Source organism: Haemaphysalis longicornis, unplaced genomic scaffold (genome assembly GCF_048455015.1).
Source record: "Haemaphysalis longicornis isolate Haplotype H1 unplaced genomic scaffold, Haemaphysalis longicornis Haplotype H1 scaffold_33, whole genome shotgun sequence".
Lineage (NCBI taxonomy): Eukaryota > Metazoa > Arthropoda > Arachnida > Ixodida > Ixodidae > Haemaphysalis > Haemaphysalis longicornis.
The window spans coordinates 624,188-636,891 of NW_027526346.1; positions in this window are offsets into that span (position 1 = coordinate 624,188).

A 12,704-nucleotide genomic window follows, 5' to 3' on the forward strand; every position below is an offset into this window, starting at 1 on the left:
CGCTCAGTTCTTCCCACTGCGTGGAAAGGAACACGCTATGTATAATACAAGCAGTCTTTCCCTACAAGCAGGTCAAATGCACCAAAACACCAGTAATTAAAAATTGACCGACTGATTTGTAGAGTTCATGAAGGAATAAAAAACATACATCGATAGCGCCGTGGAAACGGTATTCAGTGTGAAAAGGCATTCATTTTTCCTGTGGAAACAAAAACGAATACAAAGTGTTTTACTGTCGGAAAACTCAGAATTAGACGTGGGGCTTGTGGTAACGAGTATTAGGACGCCTCGTACTGCACTTCAGCTGTCGCGGGAGTCACCTTGCGTGGGAGTTACTTTCAGCAGCGATTCACTCGTAAGTGCGTGCTCCCCAAAAAAATAAGGGCGCCACAGTCGTTATATTTATACTTTTTGCCGCGTAGGCGTGACAAACGGAAGCTAACGTAGGATTTCAAGAGTTCAAAAATAGCCTCTGCGACTAGGCAAAAAAGTTCCAAAAAAGGGAACGGTGGGGTCGTCATGGTTCGCTTTATTGATTTTTTTACTATGTTTAAGTAGGCAGCCGAAAATATTGCATGAATTCCCCACGGCCGGGTGCTGCATCCGCGAATTGTCTTAGTTAGCGGTGTCGTTTGGTAGAGCTGCACGAGTTTGCGAAAGATTTGCCTGACACGGCCTCCAGGTGGTCGAACAATTACGATGAATGAACATACGTGTTCTGAGTTTCATATGTCAGAACTTGAAAACTGGATGTATAGAGCTGAAAGATACACTACCGAAGACGTTGTTATTAAAACAATTGACGAGTCATTCACGTACGCGGTAAGCATACATGAACCCCTGGGCGAACGCCACCTCGGCAAAAGAAGGCCCGTGTACTCGACGCCTCCCGAAGTTTTTCCCACAAGTAATATTTAAACTAAACACCATATGTCATCGTAATTACTGCATTTTTACATAACAGAGGCAGCAGTAAAAACCTGCTGTGTCTTTCATAGAGGCCATCTCATTAAACTTTGGTACCTAGGAGGAGATAATTACGAAACGTTATAGAGTTACCAAAGATACACAAAACGTCATAAATTACCTAATGTGTTTGCGTGACCATACAAGTAGCCATATTCTACCTGGGCCAATGCCATCCCCTCATTTACATGCTGCCTCTTACGAGTAAAGATTCTGCCACGAACGCTGGACAGCTGCGCAGCGATCACATAAAAACCGCAGAAGGCCTGGTAGATGCGGCGACGCCAACGGTACGTTTGCTGGAAACATCAGCCCAATCAATAAGTGCTTTCAACCTGCTTCTGCTAAAACTCAAGTGTATGGGCGTATGCTCGTTCCAGCAAAAAAAAAAAGAAAATGTGAACATCATTTTTACACTTCGAGTTGAACGTGGGTGGGCCAAATAAAATTTGCATGCCCGCTGTAGAAAGACCCCACAAAATTGAGCCGGAAACTTGCTCGGATGTCCTGTACCTTTATGTGTGTTTCTGACGTATTGCAATTTTCTGACTACATGCGGAAACACGCCAAACACCTCCGCTTCCCCGCCATTTGCTGACAAATGTTAATTCTGAACTTTCCTAAACTGGCGAAGCGTGTTGGATATTCTCTGGCAGGTGGCGGACATACTCGTAAAGGGCTCTCAATACGAAGAAGCCTGCAAAGAACCGTGCTCGCTGAATTTCAATCGATGCATGCGAGAAGAGAAGAGTCGTGTAACAGAGCGCTATATCGGGACAGGTAACTCGAACTTGTACGAGAGCTGCTTTTGCCATGAACTTCGTATGCTTCGTAGCAGTTTCGATAGAACTAGGCTTTTGTGCAACAGGCAAACGGTAAGTATGGCGGAATTCTAGTACCGGCGTTATGTTTGAACTTTCAGTTCAAAAAACAAGCAAACTTATAGCGAGCTCTCCATTGCACTTCGTGTTTTTTCATCTCATTGCCTAGGCCAAGGCCGTCCGCGTGTCTCATTTAGAACTTCAGAGAAGAGGATTCTAGTATAAATACGATATAGGCTGGGCTTTTTTAAGAAGTGCAGTTTTGTATTTACACCAGTTTTTCGAGCAGACAGACAGACAGACAGACAGACAGACAGACAGACAGACAGACAGACAGACAGACAGACAGACAGACAGACAGACAGACAGACAGACAGGCAGACAGACAGACAGACAGACAGACAGACAGACAGACAGACAGACAGACAGACAGACAGACAGACGGGTGGATGGACGGATGGACGGGCGGACGGGGGTTGGAGGTATGGACGGTGAAAAAAGTTGTATTCACCGTTACCTCATTTCAATTAGGGCGCATTTTTGCCGTCGAGACCAACAGACGACCCCCACACGCCCTCCCAGATTCTGAAATGCACCTGCTTGGTTTCAAGCAATGCACTGGCTTTAAGAAGCCCAAAAAAAAGAATGTTTTATTATTCAAGCAGAAATGTCGCACCTTTTGTAGCTCTTTCGGCTCACTTTCGAAGAAGAACGAGTCTTTCTAATAAATTACAACGCTCGCTAACGTGTCGTCCCATTTATTTTTCCCTAGTGAAACAGTGTCGTACCAAGCTAGCCATGCGGCCCACACCAAGTCTACCAGGTCGATTGAGACGACGTGCTCCCACCTTCGAGATTGTGGGGACAGTACCTGGGAAGTTACATTGTATGATAACAGTGAAGGCGTTAGAAATAAGCGCGGAAAAGACGGCGACGCAGAATAAGGGCACACAGGACGACGCTCTACTTGCAACAGACTTCGCCCAACTTCCAGTCCGCTGAGCTGGCAAAGCTTAGCATTATGCTGGTCAGGTATCCATTTGCGGCGTATACATAAAGGGTAACAGTTACGAAAGCCAATATTTCTCACCTTCACCTGCAGTCATATCTTCAGCACACATTTAGATCAAAACAAATAGTTCTTTTCTGAAACAACTGTCACCGTCTGGCAGCCTTTTTGTTATTATATACTAGCAAAAATTTGTCCCTTTTTTCGTGGGCGCGAAGGGAAAGCAGCCGGACAAAATGTTGATTCTTTATTTACGAAAAAACGCTCACTTCTTTGTTTGAATTATATTGCGTTGTTCACAATTCGTTGCGCCAGAACTCGTCCAGCAGAAAAATAAAGCGCATTTTCCTTTATACGAGAAAAACCGCTCCACAAAGCAGCTAAGCAGACTCTAAAACTTTGTCGTCATTGCGCTGCGGCGTGCCGTAATCTCAATGGCTAGTTCCATAGAAAACCGCTCATTTGGCGGATGAAAGATATTTTGTTTTCAAACCCATAAGGATCAGCCGTTTAATGCTCACTCGACTAGATGGGGGCGAAGATCCCGATCGTACGAAGCTCTGAGAGTCCACCGCAATATAATGTGCAGTGGTCTATTGGGGTGGACAACCCGTGGTTAAAGGCTTTAGTTTAGTGCCATCAAATATTGTGGATGTGCTCGAACGAAAGCTCAAGGCCAGAAGAGAAGGCAAAGGATGCTGATCGAAGAAAGCAATACATCAGCCAAGCAGTAAATGTTCAAGTGCATGCTTTTTTGACAGCCGCATGATTCTTCGTTCTCTTCGGTCTATTCGTGTACCTCCCTTGTTGATATTGTTTTGTTCAATATTTTGCATGTGCGTCAGCACCTAATCAGGTCATCAGTGACGGGATTCTAGGACATGTTGAGTGCTTGACAAACAGCCTTGAGGAGATAAAGCTTGATAAAACACCGAAAAGAAATAACAAAGTTTCGCCGCTTGCGCTAGTCCTCCAAGGCTGGATAAAACAGTAGAGAAGGTGGCCCTCTACCTTCGTCGGAGACCGAGCTATCGCACCGCACATATATTTCCAAACTTGCCGCGGTAAGGTTTCCATGAGTGCAGGCCCGGATCGTTTTGTCCAGAGCATTTCACTTCTCCACCACCAAAGCAGACCACGTTAGCACGCTCCAGATGCGGCGGCCAACAGCTTCACGAACATGGCGTCCGTAGCGCGAGCTGTCCTGTGCTCCCCACTTCAGACCCGAACACACGTGAACTGGCAAGGAGAACAGCATGCCAGAGATCACGCCACGAGCACTCAGCAGAGTGTATTCGAAGGTAGATCTGGAAGATGCAAGTGGTCCTCACGAAGTGCGCGGGAACGTGTGCTCGGTATATTTTATTGCACTTGTTACGAGCTCCTCATGTGGCGCAAGACTACGCCAAGCCTAGAGAGTGCCGCTGCCCACGAGCCTTTATGAGATGTGTTGCGCAGTGGCGACACGGATTGAAGGGTGCCGGTGAGGCTAGGCGGGGCTACGCCTAGGCTATTGAAGCGAGCATGACGCTATGCCCAGCGGCGGCACGGGTTGCTAGGCAACGCGAGGTGATGTCATCGCTCTGTGAGATCTTTTGAACAACTGACGGAAAACACTCAGTTTAGCAAGCTCTGACGTCAGAAAATTTAACACTCGTTTAGCGAAAAGGCTGCTCACTGGCTTTAATTATCCGTCCACCATCTAAAGGGTGCATCGATCTATTTCTTTTTCGTTCGACGAAAATTCTTTACGCTGGAACAAACACGCTTCGCTGAACATTCGTCCGGAGGTCTTGAAATACGCCGGCTCTCGGAGTACAGGCCACCTTTTTGCAGTGGCGTTTTCGGTTTGTCGCGTTTACAGTTTTCCTTTATCATCTACCCCTACACTGGAAAATCCAATCGACTGGTTTAATGAGAGGCCTGTTTCCAAATGTTATTCTGATTACAACCTGCAGTCAGTTTTCGTCTGCGTGCAGCTTGTGGGCTTCTTCACTTTCAAAGCAATCGTAGTCTGGCTCATTCAGTTTCTTGTTATGGCTGCTTTACAAAGAAAGGGCGAGGAACTCTACATAATTAGTGAAAGATTCGGAGCCGTTGTTATCAAGATCAACAAAAGGTACAGAATAAACATACTAGGCGCGCGTACAGCACCCTTGAGCTACAATCATTGGCGCGCTTCCAGATGTTTGGGGTAGTCAAATGGGCAATGAAGGCTGTAAACCTCATTACGCGATAGAGATGGAAGATTTATTGCAAAAGTGGGAGTGAAATGAATTGGCGATTGTACACAGCGACGCTTAGGAATACGAAGTAGGAGTAGTCGAAGTGGTACACTGGTGGGAGCAGGGACGAAGTAACCCGAAGATAGCGATTGCGCTGTTCCGGAAATAAAGGAATAGGAAATGTACATAAAAGGACCCAATTGCGAAACAAAAATTAAGACGACTTGATTTTCTAGTGCTGAAGCTACATGGTAAAGGATACTGAGGTGCTAGACAACACTGCGTAGCTAGAAATACCTTTCGGCTGTGTTTTGTGCCGCCGGTAAAAAAATAAATGTGAGAGCCTACACCTAACCAATATGTCAGCTATTTTGCTTCTTTGGCCTGTCGACCTCACTCGTAGAGCCTAAAGCAGCTCGTACATTGCACCTCAGGTTAATTTAACTATTTTGACCTAAATGACGTTACCTTCGCTATGTAAAGAAAGGGAAAGGTTTAACCTTTTTTTCTTCTGCGTATACGCGTAAAAAACAGCCGTTAATTACTGTGTGTAAATTGAGATAACCTTGCAGGTTTTCTTTGTTATCTAACTTACCTTGTTCCCAGATTTAACGACAGGCGACTGCAACCCGGAAGGCCGCAATGACATTAGAGAAGCAGCGTCTCTTTATTTGTTGGCGTGGCTAAACCGGCTAATCTGCAGCGTTCCTCAGCAGACCCGACTAATTAGACGAGCGGTTACTTATCTAGAACCAGCCGACAGCTTAACCCCATTGCGACATCAAACTTAAGTTAGAAAAAAACTATTTTCATGCCCTTGGAAAAAAAAATAGCAGGCAAAATCTGGGAAATTTGGGGCCCTATGTGCTCATGTTTTCTCGCTCACTGATGAGCTATAGCCAGAAAAAAAAGCTCCCAAACCGTGAAATGCTGTCTACTTTCAGCCAAAGGTATTACGCGGATGTCAGGTGACACAAAAATACCACCAAAATTTATTTCCTCCTTTAAAGCTTTGTGTGAGCCATGTATTTATGCCAGCTGCACTCTGAAATGTCGCCAGGCGGAATCTCAGTAATTGAGTTTTGATTAGTTTCTGATGACTGGCCCAGAAAAAGCGCCACGTTTGGCAGCTTCACAAGCCGATCCCTAATCCCTTTTTGATGCGACCTTAATGGGGAAGGAAAGCTCGAAGAAGCAAGAAAAAAATAGGTCCAGAAGGGAGGAAAACTATTACAATCTTCAACACAGGCAACTCAAGGTGAGTGGTTGCGTCAAACAGTCCAACAATGGATGAAGAGGCAATTAATTGACGTTTGGAAAGAGCTCATTTCTTCACGAAAATACGAGGACTTACTCAGTCCCGTCTGGTGTACCAAACCTGGTGACGCATGTGTGGCCTCGTTAACACGACAAAAAACTGCTGCCCGGAACAGATTTCTGCTAACGGATGCTGGCATAAGACAAGAAAATACTTGTTTCAGAACTATTTTTTACCAAAACATCGCGTACATTAACCTATTTCTAGGCCCTACAAGGACACGTCATGTGAATATTGAGGGTCCGGGTGGCACTGATAAGATCTCGAGTAGGGTGCAAACCAAGTACCTACAGAAGTGTCGATTCTGTCCCCACAATGACACTGTTACGTCCCGCCCATCGCCGCCTCTACCAAGTTTGGCTGGAGTCCGGAGAATTCAGTTTGCTCTGTCAAGACTATTATGATGAAAGTAGAGCTCCCCGGGATTTTGGAAATTCCCAATTGCGTGTTTAACGCGCTGAAGATACACCTGGGCTATGATACGCGCCGTAGTGGAGGGCTCCGGATTAATCTTGACCACCTGGGGACCTTTACATGAGCCGAAATCTCGACACGCGGGGCGTTTCGCTTTTCGCCGCTATCTGAAAAGCAGCAGCCGCGGCCAGGATTAATCCTATGTACTTTGAATATGCAGCACAAAGCCTTATCTACCGAGTCACCTCGGCGGTTACCCCATGTTATACGGCGTGTTCTGCTTTTGTCGTGCTTGTTTTCTGCATGAATCTCTAATCCCTCTAACTGGATCCTTTGAGCAAATTTTGTAGGACCCTCACAGCAGATATTTTTCTGCGAATGCCATCGACCCTTGTGGCGAATTCTGTTTTTTACATGGCACAAACAGATGGATTGAAGGATTGCTGCATCCCCTCCGCAGCAAAGAGGCGTGCATCCGGGAGGCACTCTTTTACATCTACCCCCGTAGGCTTACCTCATCTATGCCGATGAGGGCACCTCTCCTGAGGATTAGGGGAAAGGTGGTGCCTGAACCTGCGGTATCACTTCTAAAATGCCTTCATGATTTGTTGGGGCCCTGTTTGGCCAGTGTACTTGCGTGCGAGTGCGTGCGTGCATTCCAGAGTGAGCGGGTAATTTTTTTGTCGTTGACCCTCCTGGCGCTCGCTTACTGCAAGAAAAAACGTCCGTGCTTCTGAACTTGACTTACGGCCAAAGGCGGATTGGACATCTTTGTAATGCCTTGTCAGATTTTAAACCAACCAAGATTCTGAGGTTTTTACGCTCTCTACATTTCAAGTTTGTTTTATACGTTGTAATATAAAAAATGGAAGCTGAGTGCATACATTAGCCGCTGAGTTCGCGCTCAAATAGGCCGCTGGAGATTCACAGTACCAAAACAAACACTACCGTTACCTTTATGCGGAAGCACGTTTTTCTTCATTGTATTAGTGTAACAAGACGGGGATCGATAAAGAAATACACTGGACGAACGCTTCACCCGCGTTACCGTTTACCCGCAACTATTAAACCAAAGACACTCTGTTAGAGCGGCTACAAAACAGCACCCGCAGCTTATGAGCGAGTCTTTCGTTCGAACGAGAACTGCCTTGTATTCGATTGATGGAAAAGGATAGGCGTAGTTTCCAACAGTCATGCAAAAACCCGCCTCTAGAAACTAGCCGCCAGAGTCTTCCCAGAGCGGAGGCCTTACGAGGTACTTTCGAACATGTGAGTTAGAAGTGATATTTCCCTCAGCAAACATCTGCAAACAACTGGCCCCTGCAGTGATCTGATAAAATATTTCATAAGCATTTGTACGGTGACCTTTGTCGGCTTGTCGCCCTAAGCCTATAGCGTCTATGGAAAAAACGGCGCTAAAGCTGGGTACCACAATTACAGAGGCAAATACGTACTATATGGGCCCCAGGACACCGACCAGGCAACCTGCCCGATATTCATCGGTGGACGCATGGTCCTCTTTACAGGCAGCTCTTGGACTTTCTTACTGAAACGGGCCTATACGGCATTTTGTTGTGCATGAAGCCGCTTCCCTCCCACCACTTTCGTTTTTTTTTCTTTCAATTCCTTTGGTACCCTGGGACAAAATGGTGCAATAAAAATACGTACTATATTTACTCCCAGAAACGTACTTTGACGATATCAGAGTTCATTTTGTCCTGCCAGCTTTTCTTTTTTGGCCTTTCTCGTACTTGCATGGCACAGCAAACAGTATTATATTGACACGGGCACAACGTCTCAAGAAGATATAAAAATAAAATACGCAAGGAGCATTGCATACAGCCCACGCAATTGTGCATGCTCAGCCAATGTTCACATCTTCTTCGTGCGTGAAATATTTGATTTTGCCGAGACCCAAGCACTCAGTTGCTTTTGCATGTTTCTCGTTATTTGGACCAGACTATTGCGCGTTTCGAAATGCCATTTGACTGGGATTAGCACCTTCTTATGAAATCGCTCGAACTATACCAGGTTTTGCAACTTTGAGTTGCATGAAGCCAGTGAGACTGCATCTTGATATACAGGAGTGTATATGTCCGCAGGTAAGCAGTCTGTAGACAGAGAGGTTGGAAGTAGAATTTCTTTGCGTAAGGTTTTTTTTTTTACATTTCCTTTATAAAGAATATAGTGGCTTTGCGTGCGGTGTGAAATAGTTCACCACCCCGACTATCGGAGAACGTTGAGGAACCTGATACCACCAACTGCAGTTTCACATTCTCAGCCCGTGGACCCAGCATATCATAACTTGCCTTGTTTAGAAGTGGAATGTATTGTCGGGTAGCGTCCCCGCGTGGGGGAGTGGGTTGCAGTTATTAAGGCGAAAGCGCTAGTTTTTGCAATGCAAGATGACTTTCAGTGAAGTTAGCGTCGACATAAACGGCGCAAACACCCAAGGAGGGCCTGAAGCGAACCAAAGCAAGCCAACCATGTATAAGAGAACAAGGATTACCAAAGTAATTAATGGTTGATTAGAGATTGAGAGTATTAATTAGTAAGGCGGGAGCAAGCGGGATTAACGGGCATTTTGAAGAAAAACTGGATTAGGACGAGTTAACGTCGCATAAATGGAATAAGATACAATATGGTAAATAAGTGATGATTAAAGTGGATTAACGACAGTAAAGGTGCATATGTGCTGTGTGGAGCGAAGATCGGGCGTATAAAACGTACCAGTTACAAGATTTTAATACTTACTTTTGTACTCCGTTTGTCGACTAAGGTTACGACTGGTTTCTGTTCAGGCGTTTTTTCTACGGACGATATGGCACTTGCGTTGTAATTATAGGCCGGAAGTCGAGCGCTGCCGTCGACGTCTGCGCTGCCATCGACGTGTCCTTTTCAAGCAAACGACTTTTTTGGCTTTGTGCCACAAAATGCAGCGTCGAGAATTACAGACCAATCTCTATTACATGCAGATGCTGTAAAATACTGGAACATGTCGTGTAAAAATGCCTGTATACCTTGAGGATTCGAATATTCTGGTCCCTAACCCACATCGTTTCCGGCGGAATTTATCAACCATTACTCAGCTCAGGAGAGTATTGGTTAGGGCGAGTTGGTACATCTGGCGTATTGAAGCCCAGCAGAGACGAGGACAGGAACACAGACGACGACACACAGGGACACGTAGCGCCCTGTGTGTCGTCGTCTGTGTTCCAGTCCTCGTCTTTGCTCCGCTTCAATACGCCACATTACTCAGCTACTAGAAACCACCCACGATTTGGCACAATCTCTAAATGAAAAGGGTCAAATTGATGCAGTTTGCCTTGACGTATCAAAGGTCTTTGTTCAGGATCCCACGCGTAGCTGACAGATAAACAGGGAGGCCTCCGCGTAAATAAGAATTTGACAGAGTGCCTCAAATCGCACCTTTCTAACAGGACACAATTTGTTGAAACTAATGGTGTGAAATCCTGAAGTTTAAGTGTGTCTTCTGGCGTCCCCCAGGGCTCGGTTCTCGGCTCGGTGCACTCTTGGAGCTACATCAACAACATTCCAGATACAGTTTCACGTAATATTAAGCTTCGCCTGTTAGCAGAGGAGTCCTTTGTATATTCAAGAATAACTCATCGCAAAGATCAACTGGCTTTAAATTCTGCACTGGATTATATAGGCGACCGGTGCAATAAATGGAAAGTTAACTATGCCGAAACGTCGTAAATGACAGTCACAAAAAAACGTAAAAAATGCGTTGATATTTCCTTACCGATTAAACCGGCATGAGTTACAGGGGGTAACGCAATTTAAATACTTGGGTGTCACCCTGTGTGAAGACTTTAATTGGAAAACTAACATTAATCAGTTTTGCAGCGTTGCAGAAAAGAAGATGTGGGTTTTACGAGGAAAATTAAAACTGGCCTCAACCAAAGCAAAGCTTACGGCAAATTTGACGCTTTTGCGGCCTACGATAGAATATGCGAGTATTATATGGGATTCGTATACTAGAACTAAGATTGATAATATCGAAAAAAATACAAAGGCGAGCACCTAGATATAGACACACGGATTCGGTTAGTGACATGCCCAACCATCTGAACCTACCTCACCATTTAGATCGAAGAAAAATAGCTAGGTTGAAGTTTCTTTTTATGCTAAAAAATATTTTCTAAGCAAAGACATTCGGTTAGTGACATGCTAACCCATCTTACCCTACCTTGCCATTCAAACCGAAGGAAAATAGCTAGGTTGAAATTTCTTTTTATGCTAAAAATAATTCCCTAAGCTCCGACACTAGTTCGTATTTAAAACCTAGGAACACTCGCATTGTCCGAGGTAGCCAGGTAAGCCAGTTCGTCTCATTTAATGCCAGGGTAGACAGTTTCAAATATTCCATTCTCCCGAGAACAATACGACTGGAATGCACTTCCACAGGCTGCAGTGGCCGCAGTCACAATAATTCAGTTTGAGTCGTCTTTTTTCGTCATTTCTCATTTCTAAATGATTAATAGCTATTTCCTTGTGCGTCTGTCTTACGAACGCGCTGTACACATATTTCTTGCTGTAGTTACTGCGCATTGCATTGCAGAACACTTGCTGCACCGCTTGTATGCGGGGATGTTGCTTGGCCAATGAGTCCTTGTTGTTGAACCCCTGTTGCTTCTCTTCATGGTCCGTATAGCTTGGCCACTGCGTACAAATGGTATCTGTGCCCAAATTTGGTCTTCGTTTTTTGTATGACAATGCGTCTCTGTATCGGGCTGAGAAGCTTTGTTCGCGTTACTTCCATTGTTGTCTTGAGGAAGTCCACCCTGTAATGGCCCCACTTGAGGCTAACAGTATCATAAAACAAAAATAAATAAAAAGTAAAGAAAACATTTCATTATTTAGCTTTTTCCGGGGGAGAGTTTTTTGTCAGTGGGAGAATGTGGCCTTTTGGATGGCCTTCCCCGTGGTACTCGTTCAATACCGATTGACGCGCGAGCAACCCTACTCAGTCAGACTTTCCTTATCAGAGTAGGCATAAGAGAAGAACATCGCACTGTCGAAGAAGAAAAAAAAAAACATGGCAAAGTAGTTCTATCGATGCGAAGAAGAGCTGAAACAGCTCAGGAACTATTGGAAATGTAGAAACGGTGCCCAACCCACGAGCTTTTCGAAAGCGTATGCAGGAAGGCATTGTGTCATGTTGGCGCGAAGAGTGTCGAAAAGCCAGTTTCCTGAGAATAGCGCGGGTAGAAAGAAAGAGGCCAACTTAGAGTGTACAGGAAAATCATCCTTCATGTTACCTGTCGGCAGAGAGGCGGACAGGAAGCGGCTGCATTGCAAGACGAGAAATTATACGAAAGCCGTTACGGTCTTTGAAAGAACGTTGGTTAAAGTTTGCAAAAATGTCGCTCAAATCAATTTTGTACAGCTCAGTACAAGAACCACGCAGAGTATAAATTTCCCTAGACATCGCTGGTGGTTCCAATGAATGGATGGAGTTATTCGCAATGACGATTTACAATATTGTTAATGGCTATCACTCACACTGCTTGGAACAAAGAACTGGTTATCCATGAAAACAAGCAGGGGAACAGTAAAATCAAAAGTTGTTTTCTATGCTGACCGCAAAAGATAGCGCCTCAGAGGGAGAAGGGGCGCTTGGTAATTTTGTGCGTTAATCATTAGTTCAAATTTTTAATATCCTTTGTAGTCGTTTAAGCTCTTTGGCTGGGCAATCAATACGCTGAGTATCGTTATCGGTCCTTGTACCTAGCCGGTTCATGCTCTAAAATTTTCGCGAGACGATAAAGAGGGAAGAGGCGATCCGCTACAGAAACCAGAAAACAAAAGAACACGTAAGAAGGAACCCCGCTATTTATACGCTAACCTCCCATCCACATTGTCGTCATCTGTGAACCCTGTGCGGCTACCACACACCCCGTGGAACACGCAGCATCCGCTATGCC